Source organism: Ranitomeya imitator, chromosome 2 (assembly GCF_032444005.1).
Source record: "Ranitomeya imitator isolate aRanImi1 chromosome 2, aRanImi1.pri, whole genome shotgun sequence".
Lineage (NCBI taxonomy): Eukaryota > Metazoa > Chordata > Amphibia > Anura > Dendrobatidae > Ranitomeya > Ranitomeya imitator.
The window spans coordinates 435,051,328-435,068,211 of NC_091283.1; the positions used below are offsets into that span (position 1 = coordinate 435,051,328).

Here is a 16,884-nt window from a genome sequence, read left to right on the forward strand (position 1 = left end):
AGTATAGATATATTGCTCATCTGTAAGTATTATTTTATTATGCTTATGCCTATGTCCCATCCCCTGATGATGCTGCTAGCGCGGCGAAACATGTTGGGGGGACAATATGTCAATATGTATTAACATACCGGGTGTTATACACTTTCTAAATATAAATTAGCAGGAATACTGCATAAAATAACTGCAGACTTCTGAGACAGCTTAGGGACAAAACGTTTTATACCCTTTGTATGGAGAAATAAAAGTTACATTTTATGGTCTTCTAGTGAGGGTTTATTTGGGGTTCTCCCCAATTTGCAAATTATATATATGTATATCTCTCCAAAGTCCATCTTAGATCCTCCATTAGTTTTGGTCATATATGACACTGACACGATCTATTCCGTGCATTCAGCCCCCGTCAGGCATGAAGATATCAATAAAATAAAGAATGACACTGATCATTATTAAAGTATCTTATTTTAAAACGAGTAGAGGGAAGAATGATAGTAACGTAAAAGTATTTATAAAACCTGATCACAAGAGTAAAAAAACTCAAACAGCAAAACATACAGCAAAATAAATAAATAAAAAAGGTAAAATAAAATTAAAAATATTCCTTGTATTTTTTTATTCTGCCAACTCAATACTACATGTCTTAATGTGCGTGTAAACATTATTTTTCCACTTTGCTTGCTGCATGTAAGTTGTTCAGGATGTGAACTTTTTACGTTTTCTATATGAAAAGAAGCCATGGGGTGGGGGTGGGGTGGGAGGTATAGCTCCATGTACAGGATTATACAGCCCTTGTTCCTGTTTGCTCTGTTACTTGAATCCTCTTGTGTGGGCCAATCATCGGCTGTTACCAGGTAGGACATGAGTCTGGTGAGTGGCACTGTGTCTGTTAGCTTCCCCCCTGGGGATTATGCAGCTACTTACTATCTTTGCTTTCCAGCATTGCTGCACATGACCTGTCAGATATTGTAAGTTAGTGCAGATATTTACTCTGTTCCAAAAAATGGCATGACTGCGATCAACGACAAATGATTTCTGCACAGCTGGAGCTCTGTTCACACCAGTGAATTAAAAACCTGTTATGCTGCTCCTCCCGTCATAAAAGCAGAATTAGGTATATTCGCACATTGCTTTTCTGCTGTGTTTTTTTCTTCAGCCAAAACCTGATCTCTTGGCAGTAGAAAGTTGTATAATAAATGTTGAATATATAATAATAGTTATATTCTTGCAGATAAGGGGCAGTGTTATAGTAATTATATTATTGAACATTGGGGCAATATAATAGTAGTTATATTCTTGTACATAGGGGTAGTATTATAGTAGTTATAAGATGGTGGCTCGATTCTAACGCATCGGGTATTCTAGAATAAGTATGTAGTATATAGCACAGCCCACGTAGTATATAACACAGCCCACGCAGTATATAACAGCCCACACAGTATATAACACAGCCCACATAGTATATAACACAGCCCGCATAGTATATTGCACAGCCATGTAGTATATAACACACCCCACGTAGTATATTGCACAGCTCACGCTGTGTATAACACAGCCCATGCAGTATATAGCACAGCTCACGCAGTATATAACACAGCCCACGCAGTATATAACACAGGCCACGTAGTATATTGCACAGCCACGTAGTATATCACACACCCCACGTAGTATATAGCATAGCGACGTAGTATACAACACAGCCCACGCAGTATATAACACAGCCCACGCAGTATATAACACAGCCCACGCAGTATATAACACAGACCATGTAGTATATAGCAGTGTGGGCACCATATCCCTGTTAAAAAAACAATTAAAATAAAAAATAGTTATATACTCACCTTCTGGCGGCCCCCGTATCCAGCCCAGGCCTTTAGCGATGCTCCTCGCGGCGCTGCGTTTCCAGTAATGCCTTTCGGCAATAACCCGTGATCATGCAGCGGTCTCGCGAGACCACGACGTCATCATCTCTCGAGACCGCTACGTGATCTCGAGTCATTGCCACAATGCATTCTTGGGACCGGAGCGTCACGAGGAGCGGGAAAGAGTGCCATGGACGCCGGAAGGTGAGAATATAATTTTTTTTTAATTATTATTTTTAACATGATATGTTTTTACTATATCATTGCATATTGCATAGGCAGCATCAATAGCAAAAAGTGAAGCAGTGTTTAAATATCGCCCAATATCGCTGATTGGTCGCGGCTGGCCGGCTGCGACCAATCAGCGACACGGGATTGGTACTATAGTACTTATATTCTTGTACATGGGGGCAGTATTATAGTAGTTATATTCTTGTACATAAGAGCAATATTATAGTAGTTATATTCTTGTACATAGGGGTAGTATTATAGTAGTTATATTTTTGTACATAGGAGCAGCATTATAGTAGTTATATTCTTGTACATAGGGGGCAGTATTATAGTAGCTATATTCTTGTACATAGGGGGCAGTATTATAGTAGTTATATTCTTGTACATAGGGGTAGTATTATAGTAGTTATATTCTTGTACATAGGGGGCAGTATTATAGTAGTTATATTCTTGCACATGGGGGCAGTATTATAGTAGTTATATTCTTGTACATAGGAGCAGTATTATAGTAGATATATTCTTGTACATAGGAGCAGTATTGTAGTAGTTATATTCTTGTACATAGGGCAGTATTATAGTAGTTATATTCTTGTACATGGGAGCAGTATTATATTAGTTATATATTTGTACATGGGGCAGTATTATAGTAGTTTTATTCTTGTACATAGGGAGCAGTATTATAGTAGTTATATTCTTGTACATAGGCACAGAATTATAGTAGTTGTATTGTGGAGCATGGGGGCAGTATTATAGTAGGAATATTCTTGTATATAGTGGTCAGTATTACAGTAGCTATATTATTGTATATGGGGCAGCATTATAGTAGTTATATTCTCGTACATAGGGAGCAGTATTATAGTGTTTATATTCTTGTACATAGAGGGAAGTATTATAGTAGTTATATTCTTGTACATAGGGGGCAGTATTATAGTAGTTATATTCTCCTACATAAGATCAGTATTATAGTAGTTGCATTCTTGTACATAGGGCAGTAGTATAGTAATTATATTCTTGTACATAGGAGCAGTATTATTGTAGTTATATATTTGTACATGGGGGGCAGTATTATAGTAGTTATATACTTGTACATAGGGGCAGTATTATCTATGATATAATTGTCTAAGGGGTACTTCCGTCTGTCTGTCTGTCCCGGATATTCATTGGTCACGGCTTCTGTCTGTCACGGAAATCCAACCCGCTGATTGGTCGCAGCAAAACAGCCACGACCAATCAGCGACGGCCACAGCCTGGCGCCAAAATGGCCGCTCCTTCCTCCCCGCAGTCAGTGTCCACTCCATTATCCCCTCCAGTCAGCACTCACACAGGGTTAATGGCAGCGCTAGCGGACCGCGTTATGCCACGGTGTAACGCACTCCATTAACGCTGCTATTAACCCTGTGTGACCAAATTTTTACTATTGATGCTGCCTATGCAGCATCAATAGTAAAAAGATCTAATGTTAAAAATAATTTAAAAAAATAAAAAATCATTATATACTCACTTTCCGCCGCCTTTCCCGCTCCTCGCGACGCTCCTGTGACCGCTTCATGCAAGCGGCAGGTTCCGGTGGCAAGGATGGTGTGCGAGAAGGACCTGCCATGATGTCACGGTCATGTGACCGCGACTAGGGTTGAGCGACTTTTACTTTTATAGGATCGGGTCGGGTTTCACGAAACCCGACTTTTTCAAAAGTCGGGTCGAGTGAAATCGGCCGATCCTATAAAAAAGTCGGGGTCGGGGTCGGCCGAAACTCGAAACCCAATGCAGTGCATTGGGTTTCCAAAGGTTCCCAGGGTCTGAAGGAGAGGAAACTCTCCTTCAGGCCCTGCGATCCATATTTAAGTGTAAAATAAAGAATTAAAATAAAAAATATCGCTATACTCACCCTCGGACGTGCCCTGGTACTAACCGGGAACCTTCCTTCCTTCGAATCAGCGCTTGCAGGACCTTGCGGTGACGTCGCGGCTTGTGATTGGTCGCTCGACCGCCCATGTGACAGCTCGCGCGACCAATCACAAGCCGCGACGTCACCGCAAGGTCCTGCAAGCGCTGATTCGAAGGAAGAAAGGCTGCCGGTTAGTACCAGGGCGCGTCAGAGGGTAAGTATAGCGATATTTTTTATTTTAATTCTTTATTTTACACTTAAATATGGATTCCGATACCGATTTCCGATATTGCAAACATATCGGAACTCGGGATCGGAATTCCGATACCAGATTCAGAAGATCGCCGACTTCATGGCCGACCCCACACAGGGGTCGGGTCGGGTTTCATGAAACCCGACTTTGCCAAAAGTCGGCGACTTCTGAAAATGGCCGACCTGTTTCGCTCAACCCTAACCGCGACATCATCACAGGTCCTGCGCCCATACCAGCCCCTGCGACCGAAAGCTGCCGCGTGCACCGCACACAGGGCCCGGACTTCAACGGGCTTTCGGAGGGTGAGTATATGTTTATTTTTTATTTTAAGTCTGTATACCACGTGGCTTTGTGCTTTATACTCCGATGCTGTGCAATATACTACGTGACTGGGCAATACACTACGTGGCTGGGCAATATACTACATGGCTGGGCAATATACTACGTGGCTGGGCAATATACTACGTGGCTGGGCAATATGCTACGTGGACATGCATATTCTAGAATTCCCGATGAGTTAGAATCGGGCCACCATCTAGTAGTAGTTATATTCTTGTACATAGGAGCAGTATTATAGTAGTTATATTCTTGTACATAGGAGCAGTATTATAGTAGTTATATTCTTGTACATAGGGGCAGAATTATAGTAGTTGTATTCTTGTGCATGGGGGCAGTATTATAGTAGTTATATTCTTGTACATAGGGGCAGTATTATTATAGTAGTTATATTCTTGTACATAGGAGCAGTATTATAGTAGTTGTATTCTTGTGCATGGGGGCAGTATTAAAGTAGGAATGTTCTTGTATATAGTGGTCAGTATTACAGTAGCTATATTCTTGTACATGGGGCAGCATTATAGTAGTTATATTCTTGTACATAGGGGCAGTATTATAGTAATTATATTCATTTACATATGAGCACTATTATAGTAGTTATATTCTTCTACATAAGATCAGTATTATAGTAGTTGTATTCTTGTGCATGTGGGCAGTATTATAGTAGGAATATTCTTTTATATAGTGGTCAGCATTACAGTAGCTATATTCTTGTACATGGGGCAGTATTATAGTAGTTATATTCTTGTACATAGAGGCAGTATTAGGTCGGGGTCACACTAGATAGAAATACGGATGAGTGAGAGGCGCAAAAACAATGCATTGCACTCGGACCAATGTTTCTCTATGGGGCAGCTTCAATCAGCCGTATATTTCTCGGCCGCATTTAACGGGCTGAGAAAATTGCAGCATGCTGCGATTGTCAGCGTATTCCTCCAAAAATACGCCAATGCAAGTCTATGGGGCGAGAAAAATACGGATTACACACGGACCACACATCTGCCTTGCGAGAAATACGCACCGCTGTCCTATAGAAAAGCTGGTAATTCTGTGCGGTGTACAGTAAAATCACACTGACAGGTTAAAAATAGAATAGATAAAATAAATATCTACACATGGTATAGGTATATATATGTCACTGACACACATATATAAATATATTTATCTTTAATACTGAGCTAGATAGTATAAAAGCCGGTAATTCAATTGCACAGTTGGTTCCGACCTTCCTATAAATGCAGGCTTTATGATGTTATTAGCCAGAGGTAAGTGTCCACACTAGGTAGACAGGTCAGGTACCCATCCGATCTGAGATTACCTTGACATTTGGTGGATGGGCTCACAATTTTTGGCCAAATCTTGTGCTAAGCATCTCATGTGTTTTTCAGAGATTTCACTAGCCATTATGCTATTCACATTTCATGTATCGCACATTTCCTTGCTTTAGTACAGTAAAATTAAGTGCAGCCAATGATCTATTTGCTATGTAAGTCTTTTTTGGTCATGCACCAGTTCAGACTAGATTGCTGTTCAGTCAGTTTTCCTATATTTACTATGTACAATTTTCATAGTCATGAAAATACAGAAAAATCTTTAAATGAGTAGGTGTGTCCAAACTTTTGGTCTGTACTGTGTATATATATATATATATATATATATATATATATATATATATATATAGACTTTATATATGTGTGCACGAATATTTGAGCCCATGGATCCATTATATGTCCATTTTGCAAGTCAGCAAGAAAATCTCGCTGTACGGATGCCATAGGGATGACACACGGATACCTTTTGGAGAAAAAAAAAAAAATCGCATCCTCGGATTGAATACGGATCACTGTTCTGAAACTTTTCTGCGTATCTCGGCAGTAATTATAGTCTTATTATAGGCCTTATAGTAGTTATATTCTTGTACATGGGCAGTATTATAGTAGTTAGATTCTTGTACATAGGGACAGTATTATAGTAGTTATATTCATGTACATATGAGCAGTATTATAATAGGTACCATATTTTCCGGCATATAATACGACTTTTTGACCCCCAAAAATTGTCCCAAAAGTCGGGGGTCGTCTTATACGCCGGTACGGCGTGTGCAGGGAGCGATCCCGCATTTCGGCATGTGGTTCCCAGGGTCTGGAGGAGAGGAGACTCATTCAGGCCCTGGGATCCATATTCATGCAAAAAATAAAGAATAAAAATAAAAAACATGGATATACTCACCCTCGGACGGGCCCTGGCTGTCACCGCTGCGAGCGTCTCCCTCCATTCCTGAGAATGCAGAGAGTGAAGGACCTTCGATGATGTCGTGGTCACATGAGCGGTCAGGCGACCGGTCACCTGACCGCTCATGTGACTGCGACTTCATTGAAAGTCCTTCACTCACCGCATTCTAAGGAACGGAGGGAGACGCTAGCAGCGCTGTGAGCCAGGGCCCGTCCAAGGGTGAGTATATCCATGTTTTTTATTTTTATTCTTTATTTTTTTACATGAATATGGATCCCAGGGCCTGAATGAGTCTCCTCTCCTCCAGACCCTGGGAACCACACGCCGTATAAGATGACTGGGCGTATAAGATGACCCCCGTCTTATAAGGCGGGCATATCCCGAATTCCATATTTTATATGGAAAAGTTGGGGGTCGTCTTATACGCCCAGTCGTCTTATACGCCAGAAAATACGGTATATTCTATTACACAACAGCAGTATTACAATAGTTATATTTCTGTACATAGGAAAAGTATTAGAATAGTTATATTCCTGTACATATGAGCAGTATTATAGTAGTTATATTCTTGTACATAGGGAGCAGTATTATAGTAGTTATATTCTTGTACATGCGGGCAGTATTATAGTAGTTATATTCTTGTATATAGGGAGCAGTATTATAGTAGTTATATTCTTGTACATAGGGAGCAGTACTATAGTAGTTATATTCTTGTACATAGGGGGCAGTATAGTAGTTATATTATTGTACAAGGTGTTAATGCACCAATGCAAGTCATAAAACATTTTTGCAAAACAAGAGCAATTTAATAAAATTATTTGGGGAAAAGGATTTTTATGCTTATTAAGGCCTGTCCCACATGTCCAGATAATTCGGGTACCGGAAAAATCGGTAGCGGAGTTATCCGTGTCCGTGTGTCCGTGTGCTCACGTGGCACATCAGTGTGGCACACGTGCGACAGCCGTGTGCCGTCCGTGTGCCGACTGGGTACCACACGCACCGTGCAGGAGACAGCGCTAGAGTTAAGCGCTGTCCCCTGCTTTGGGTGCTGAATTCATTGGGTGCTGAATTCATTCCTTCTTCCCAGCAGCGTTCGCTGGAGCGAAGGAATGAAAAATCTTTTTTTTTTTTGTTGTTGTTAAAATAAAGTTCCCGGTAATCTTCCCACTCCCTCCCTCCCCCTGTGCGCCCACCCGCTGGCGTTAAAATACTTACCCAGCTCCCCCGATGCTTCCTCTCAGCGTCGCAGCTCTTCCTGTATGAGCGGTCACGTGGTGCCGCTTATTACAGTGATGAATATGCAGCTCCACCCCTATGGGATACATGTGATACGTGCGCTCCCCCAAACACTGACATGTCTCCGTGTTTTTCAAACGGACACACGGTCCGTGAAAACACGCTGACATGTGCAGAGACACATTGATTTTAATGTGTCTACTTGAGTTAAGGTACCGTCACACTGAGCGGCGCTGCAGCGATACCGACAACGATCCGGATCGCTGCAGCGTCGCTGTTTGGTCGCTGGAGAGCTGTCACACAGACAGCTCTCCAGCGACCAACGATGCCGGTAACCAGGGTAAACATCGGGTTACTAAGCGCAGGGCCGCGCTTAGTAACCCGATGTTTACCCTGGTTACCAGCATTAAAGTAAAAAAAAACCAAACACTTCATACTTACCTTCCGCTGTCTGTCCCTCGGCGCTCTGCTTCTCTGCCCTGTGTAAGCCCAGCGGCCGGAAAGCAGAGCGGTGACGTCACCGCTGTGCTTTCCGGCTGCCGGCACTGACACAGGATGCAGGAGGAGTGCAGAGAAGCTGAGCGCCGGGGACAGACAGCTGAAGGTAAGTATGTAATGTTTGTTTTTTTTAACGTTTACGCTGGTTACCAGGGTAAACATCGGGTTACTAAGCGCGGCCCTGCGCTTAGTAACCCGATGTTTACCCTGGTTACCAGTGAAGACATCGCTGGATCGGTGTCACACACGCCGATTCAGCGATGTCTGCAGGGAGTCCAGCGACAAAATAAAGTTCTGGACTTTCCTCAGCGACCAACAATCTCCCAGCAGGGGCCTGATCGTTGGTCGCTGTCAAACAGAATGATTTCCTTAACGATATCGTTGCTACGTCACAAAAAGCAACGATATCGTTAACGATATCGTTCAGTGTGACGGTACCTTAAGTGTCTTCGGTATGTGAGGAAACTGTCACCTCACGTACCGGAGCCACTGACGTGTGAAACCGGCCTAACTTGGGTATTGTTCACTTTTAACACATATCATTAATTTAATTAACCGTAAATCAATTAAACTATGCTTGCAGTGGGGGAAACAAATGGATTGCTTTTTATAATTTTTTTTTTTATGTCTGCAAAAAATAGTGACTCTTCTGAACAAATAGCTCGATTCATGTATGAAGTGCAGCCATGAATCAATGCCATATGAATACATGAAAGAACACACAATTGCAAACGTAAAACCAGTGGGGGAATTAGAATTGGTCAGACATTGGTAAGGGTACCGTCACACTATACGATTTACCTACGATATGACCTTGCCGTGATCGTAGGTAAATCGTAGTGTGGTCGCTGGGGAGCTGTCACACAGACAGCTCTCCAGCGACCAACGATGCCGAGGTCCCTGGGTAACCAGGGTAAACATCGGGTAACTAAGCGCAGGACCGCGCTTAGTAACCCGATGTTTACCCTGGTTACAAGCGTAAAACTAAAAAAAAACAAACAGCACATACTTACATCTGGTGTCCGTCAAGTCCCTTGCCGTCTGCTTCCCGCACCGTGACTGCCGGCCGTAAAGTGAAAGTGAAAGCACGTCACCACTGTGCTCTGCTTTCACTTTACGGCCGGCAGTCACAGTGCGGGAAGCAGACGGCAAGGGACCTGACGGACACCAGAATGTAAGTATGTGCTGTTTTTTTTTTTTTAGTTTTACGCTTGTAACCAGGGTAAACATTGGGTTACTAAGCGCGGCCCTGCGCTTAGTTACCCGATGTTTACCCTGGTTACAAGCGAACGCATCGCTGGATCGCATCGCTAGATCGCTAGATCGGTGTCACACACACCGATCTAGCGATAACAGCGGGAGATCCAGCGATGAAAGAAAGTTCTAAACGATCTGCTACGACGTACGATTCTCAGCAGGATCCCTGATCGCTGCTGCGTGTCAGACACAGCGATATCGTAACGATATCGCTGGAACGTCACGAATCGTACCGTCGTAGCGATCGAAATGTTATAGTGTGACGGTACCCTAACATATCACTAATTTAATTATCACTAATTTAATTAAACTCTGTTTACAGGAGGAAGAAAAAAAAATGATTGCTTTTTAAAAAAAATTAAGTGTGAATTACACTACAGTAAAATAAAATACTAACATCCATTCTCAGGACGTGACACCAAGACATGATGATTTATATATAGGAAAATCGCAAAAATAAATAGGTTTCACATCCTGCCGTACATGCTTTTTTTCCCAAAAAAATGCTGTAAAAACTGATTTTGCTGAGTTTTTCCAATTACTCAATGTTTTCTATGAATGAATAAATGCTGCAAAAACGCTTGACATGCCAAAAACCATAACATATTAGACCCCATTGACTTTAATTTATTATGGGGCCTGACATATAACTTGGTAAATAGTGTAGGATGGTCCTGATTTTGGTACACGTTGTTGCAGTGGGATGGTTTTTACACTTTCTTTTATTAACCCCTTCATGACCCAGCCTATTTTGACCTTAAAGACCTTGCCGTTTTTTGCAATTCTGACCAGTGTCCCTTTATGAGGTAATAACTCAGGAACGCTTCAACGGATCGTAGCGGTTCTGAGATTGTTTTTTCGTGACATATTGGGCTTCATGTTAGTGGTAAATTTAGGTCAATAAATTATGCGTTTATTTGTGATAAAAACGGAAATTTGGCGAAAATTTTGAAAATTTCGCAATTTTCACATTTTGAATTTTTATTCTGTTAAACCAGAGAGATATGTGACACAAAATAGTTAATAAATAACATTTCCCACATGTTTACTTTACATCAGCACAATTTTGGAAACAAAATTTTTTTTTGTTAGGAAGTTATAAGGGTTAAAATTTGACCAGCGATTTCTCATTTTTACAACGAAATTTACAAAACCATTTTTTTTAGGGACCACCTCACATTTGAAGTCAGTTTGAGGGGTCTATATGGCTGAAAATACCCAAAAGTGACACCAAGGTACTCAAAACCACATTCAAGAAGTTTATTAACCCTTCAGGTGCTTCACAGCAGCAGAAGCAACATGGAAGGAAAAAATGAACATTTAACTTTTTAGTCACAAAAATTATCTTTTAGCAACAATTTTTTTATTTTCCCAATGGTAAAAGGAGAAACTGAGCCACGAAAGTTGTTGTCCAATTTGTCCTGAGTACGCTGATACCTCATATGTGGGGGTAAACCACTGTTTGGGCACACGGCAGGGCTTGGAAGGGAAGGAGCGCCATTTGACTTTTTGAATCAAAAATTGGCTCCACTCTTTAGCGGACACCATGTCACGTTTGGAGAGCCCCCGTGTGCCTAAAAATTGGAGCTCCCCCACAAGTGACCCCATTTTGGAAACAAGACGCCCCAAGGAACCTATCTAGATGCATAGTGAGCACTTTGAACCCCCAGGTGCTTCACAAATTGATCCGTAAAAATGAAAAAGTACTTTTTTTTCACAAAAAAATTCTTTTAGCCTCAATTTTTTCATTTTCACATGGGCAACAGGATAAAATGGATCCTAAAATGTGTTGGGCAATTTCTCCTGAGTGCACCAATACCTCACATGTGGGGGTAAACCACTGTTTGGGCACATGGTAAGGCTCGGAAGGGAAGGAGCGCCATTTGACTTTTTGAATGAAAAATTATTTCCATCGTTAGCGGACACCATGTCGCGTTTGGATAGCTCCTGTGTGCCTAAACATTGGCGCTCCCCCACAAGTGACCCCATTTTGGAAACTAGACCCCCCAAGGAACTTATCTAAATGCATATTGAGCACTTTAAACCCCCAGGTGCTTCACAGAAGTTTATAATGCAGAGCCATGAAAATAAAAAATAATTTTTCTTTCCTCAAAAATGATTTTTTAGCCTGGAATTTCCTATTTTGCCAAGGATAATAGGAGAAATTGGACCCCAAATATTGTTGTCCAGTTTGTCCTGGGTAGGCTGATACCCCATATGTGGGGGTAAACCACTGTTTGGGCGCACGGCAGGGCTCGGAAGGGATGGCACGCCATTTGGCTTTTTAAATGGAAAATTAGCTCCAATCATTAGCGGACACCATGTCACGTTTGGAGAGCCCCTGTGTGCCTAAACATTGGAGATCCCCCAGAAATGACCCCATTTTGGAAACTAGACCCCCAAAGGAACTAATCTAGATGTGTGGTGAGGACTTTGAACCCCCAAGTGCTTCACAGAAGTTTATAACGCAGAGCCATGAAAATAAAAAAAAAAATTATTTTCTCAAAAATGATCTTTTAGCCTGCAATTTTTTATTTTCCCAAGGGTTACAGGAGAAATTGGACCCCAAAAGTTGTTGTCCAGTTTCTCCTGAGTACGCTGATACCCCATGTGTGGGGGTAAACCACTGTTTGGGCACACGTCGGGGCTCAGAAGGGAAGTAGTGACGTTTTGAAATGCAGACTTTGATGGAATGCTCTGTGGGCGTCACGTTGTGTTTGCAGAGCCCCTGATGTGGCTTAACAGTAGAAACCCCCCACAAGTGACCCCATTTTGGAAACTAGACCCCGAAAGGAACTTATCTAGATGTGTGGTGAGCACTTTGAACCCCCAAGTGCTTCATAGAAGTTTATAATGCAGAGCCGTGAAAATAATAAATACGTTTTCTTTCCTCAAAAATAATTATTTAGCCCAGAATTTTTTAATTTTCCCAAGGGTAACAGGAGAAATTTGACCCCAATATTTGTTGTCCAGTTTCTCCTGAGTACGGTGATACCCCATGTGTGGGGGTAAACCACTGTTTGGGCACATGCCGGGGCTCGGAATTGAAGTAGTGACGTTTTGAAATGCAGACTTTGATGGAATGCTCTGCGGGCGTCACGTTGCGTTTGCAGAGCCCCTTATGTGCCTAAACAGTAGAAACCCCCCACAAGTGACCCCATTTTGGAAACTAGACCCCGAAAGGAACTTATCTAGATGTGTGGTGAGCACTTTGAACCCCCAAGTGCTTCATAGAAGTTTATAATGCAGAGCCGTGAAAATAATAAATACGTTTTCTTTCCTCAAAAATAATTATTTAGCCCAGAATTTTTTATTTTCCCAAGGGTTACAGGAGAAATTGGACCCCAAAAGTTGTTGTCCAGTTTCTCCTGAGTACGCTGATACCCCATGTGTGGGGGTAAACCACTGTTTGGGCACACGTCGGGGCTCAGAAGGGAAGTAGTGACTTTTGAAATGCAGACTTTGATGGAATGGTCTGCGGGCGTCACATTGCGTTTGCAGAGCCCCTGGTGTGCCTAAACAGTAGAAACCCCCCACAAGTGACCCCATTTTAGAAACTAGACCCCCCAAGGAACTTATCTAGATATGTGGTGAGCACTTTGAACCCCCAAGTGCTTCACAGACGTTTACAACGCAGAGCCGTGAAAATAAAAAATCATTTTTCTTTCCTCAAAAATTTTGTTTTAGCAAGCATTTTTTTAGATTCACAAGGGTAACAGGAGAAATTGGACCCCAGTAATTGTTGCGCAGTTTATCCTGAGTATGCTGGTACCCCATATGTGGGGGTAAACCACTGTTTAGGCACACGTCAGGGCTCGGAAGTGAGGGAGCACCATTTGACTTTTTGAATACGAGATTGGCTGGAATCAATGGTGGCGCCATGTTGCGTTTGGAGACCCCTGATGTGTCTAAACAGTGGTAACCCCTCAATTCTACCTCCAACACTAACCCCCCCACACCCCTAACTCTAATCCCAACTGTAGCCATAACCCTAATCACAACCCTAATCACAACCCTAATTCCAACCCTAACCCTAAGGCTATGTGCCCACGTTGCGGATTCGTGTGAGATATTTCCGCACCATTTTTGAAAAATCCGCGGGTAAAAGGCACTGCGTTTTACCTGCGGATTTTCCGCGGATTTCCAGTGTTTTTTGTGCGGATTTCACCTGCGGATTCCTATTGAGGAACAGGTGTAAAACGCTGCGGAATCCGCACAAAGAATTGACATGCTGCGGAAAATACAACGCAGCGTTTCCGCGCGGTATTTTCCGCACCATGGGCACAGCGGATTTGGTTTTTCATATGTTTACATGGTACTGTACACCTGATGGAACACTGCTGCGAATCCGCAGCGGCCAATCCGCAGCCAAATCCGCACCATGTGCACATGGCCTAATTCTAAAGGTATGTGCACACGCTGCGGAAAATGCTGCGGAAAAGCAGCAGTTTCCCATGAGTTTACAGTTCAATGTAAACCTACGGGAAACAAAAATCGCTGCACACATGTCACTTCTTTGTGCGGATTCCGCAGCGGTTTTACAACTGCTCCAATAGAAAATCGCAATTGTAAAACCGCAGTGAAATGTGCAGAAAAAACGCGGTAAATCCGCCATAAATCCGCAGAGGACCAGAATACGTGTGCACATACCGAAACCCTAACCCTAGCCCTAACCCTAGCCCTACCCCTAGCCCTACCCCTAACCCTACCCCTACCCCTAACCCTAACCCTACCCCTAACCCTATTCTAACATTAGTGGAAAAAAAAAATTTCTTTATTTTTTTATTGTCCCTACCTATGGGGGTGACAAAGGGGGGGGGGGTCATTTATTATTTTTTTTATTTTGATCACTGAGATAGATTATATCTCAGTGATCAAAATGCACTTTGGAACGAATCTGCCGGCCGGCAGATTCGGCGGGCGTACTGCGAATGCGCCCGCCATTTTGGAAGATGGCGGCGCCCAGGGAGAAGACGGACGGGACCCCGGCAGGATCGGTAAGTATGATGGGGTGGGGGGGGACCACGGGGGGGGGATCGGAGCACGGGGGGGGGGAATCGGAGCGCGGCAGGCGTGGAACGGAGCACGGGGGGGCTGGAACGGAGCATGGGGGGGCTGGAACGGAGCACGGGGGGTGGAACGGAGCACGGGGGGGTGAATCGGAGTGCAGGGGGGGGTGATTGGAGCACGGGGGGGTGATTGGAGCACGGGGGGAGCGGACAAGAGCACGGGGGGGAGCGGAGCACTGGACGGAGGGGAGCCGGAGCAGTGTACCGGCCAGATCGGGGGGCTGGGGGGGCGATCGGTGGGGTGGGGTGGGGGCACACTAGTATTTCCAGCCATGGCCGATGATATTGCAGCATCGGCCATGGCTGGATTGTAATATTTCACCCGTTATAATGGGTGAAATATTACAAATCGCTCTGATTGGCAGTTTCACTTTCAACAGCCAATCAGAGCGATCGTAGCCACGAGGGGGTGAAGCCACCCCCCCTGGGCTAAACTACCACTCCCCCTGTCCCTGCAGATCGGGTGAAATGGGAGTTAACCCTTTCACCCGGCCTGCAGGGACGCGATCTTTCCATGACGCCACATAGGCGTGATGGGTCGGATTGGCACCGACTTTCATGACGCCTACGTGGCGTCATGGGTCGGGAAGGGGTTAAAAACAGTGTTTACTAAGTATCTTATGTTATATATATGTACCGTACTATTACTATTTACTTACTTACAGCAGGGTTTCTGCTTATTTTGTTTCTATCTTTGGTTATAACTGCAGAAAGTAACGCAGCATAATGTTCTATATTGTTCTTTATTTTGTCTCAATCTGTGACTGAGCCTCCAACACAGATGTGAGCAGAGCTTAATTTTGTCTATCATTTTGAAGTTAAGGTACCTTCACACATAACGATATCGTTAACGATATTGTTGCTTTTTGTGACGTAGCAACGATATCGTTATGGAAATCATTCTGTGTGACAGCGACCAACGATCAAGGCCCCTGCTGGGAGATCGTTGGTCGCTGAGGAAAGTCCAGAACTTTATTTCGTCGCTGGACTCCCTGCAGACATCGCTGGATCGGCGTGTGACACCGATCCAGCGATGTCTTCACTGGTAACCAGGGTAAACATCGGGTTACTAAGCGCAGGGCCGCGCTTAGTAACCCGATGTTTACCCTGGTTACCAGCGTAAAAGTAAAAAAAACAAACACTACATACTTACCTACCGCTGTCTGTCCCCGGCGCTGTGCTCTGCACTCCTCCTGCACTGGCTGTGAGCGTCGGTCAGCCGGAAAGCAGAGCGGTGACGTCACCGCTCTGCTTTCCGGCCGCTGTGCTCACAGCCAGTGCAGGAGGAGTGCAGAGAAGCAGAGCGCCGGGGACAGACAGCGGTAGGTAAGTATGTAGTGTTTGTTTTTTTTACTTTTACGCTGGTAACCAGGGTAAACATCGGGTTACTAAGCGCGGCCCTGCGCTTAGTAACCCGATGTTTACCCTGGTTACCCGGGGACCTCGGGATCATTGGTCGCTGGAGAGCTGTCTGTGTGACAGCTCTCCAGCGACCAAACAGCGTCGCTGCAGCGTCGCTGAGTGTGAAGGTACCTTTAGGCCTCATTCAGGTGTCTGTTTTTCTCACACGAGTGTTATCCATGTTTTTCTCAGATAGATCTTGTACCTATGATATTTTTTGGCTTACTTTTTGTCCGATTTTGATATTGTAGGATCAAAATCGCCAATGCAAGTCCATGGGTCGGTGAAAAAAAATTGGACAGCTCTTGGATGCCATCTGTGTGCTGTCGTTTTTTCACTGACTGATAGGGAAGGTGGAGAAACATTTTTGCCCCATCAGAGAAAAATTTATGAAAATCACTAATGACTTACGAGAAAAACGGATCGACGTCTGTGATTTGTGGCATTCGGAGCATGTTATTGGAGAAAGACAGAAATCACCTTACACACAGCTGTCAACTTAACACTTAGATTACAATTATTCCATATTAGATCATATTTAAATATAACGATAGTGAAATAGAAAAATTTGGTATCACTGTTGTAGGAACGTCTGAGCTGAGCTTTGAAAAGACTTCAAAAATAAAAATT

General features: G+C 43.5%; 1 long non-coding RNA gene across 1 annotated transcript in view; it reads left to right on the forward strand.

The window, feature by feature from the left end:
- Positions 1-808: 808 nt before the first annotated feature.
- LOC138664314 (uncharacterized) overlaps positions 809-16,884 on the forward strand; it is a 65,046-nt gene continuing 48,970 nt past the window's right edge. Inside the window, exon 1 of the long non-coding RNA XR_011318325.1 lies at positions 809-864. This is a non-coding gene — a long non-coding RNA (uncharacterized lncRNA). The remainder of the gene's footprint in view (positions 865-16,884) is intronic.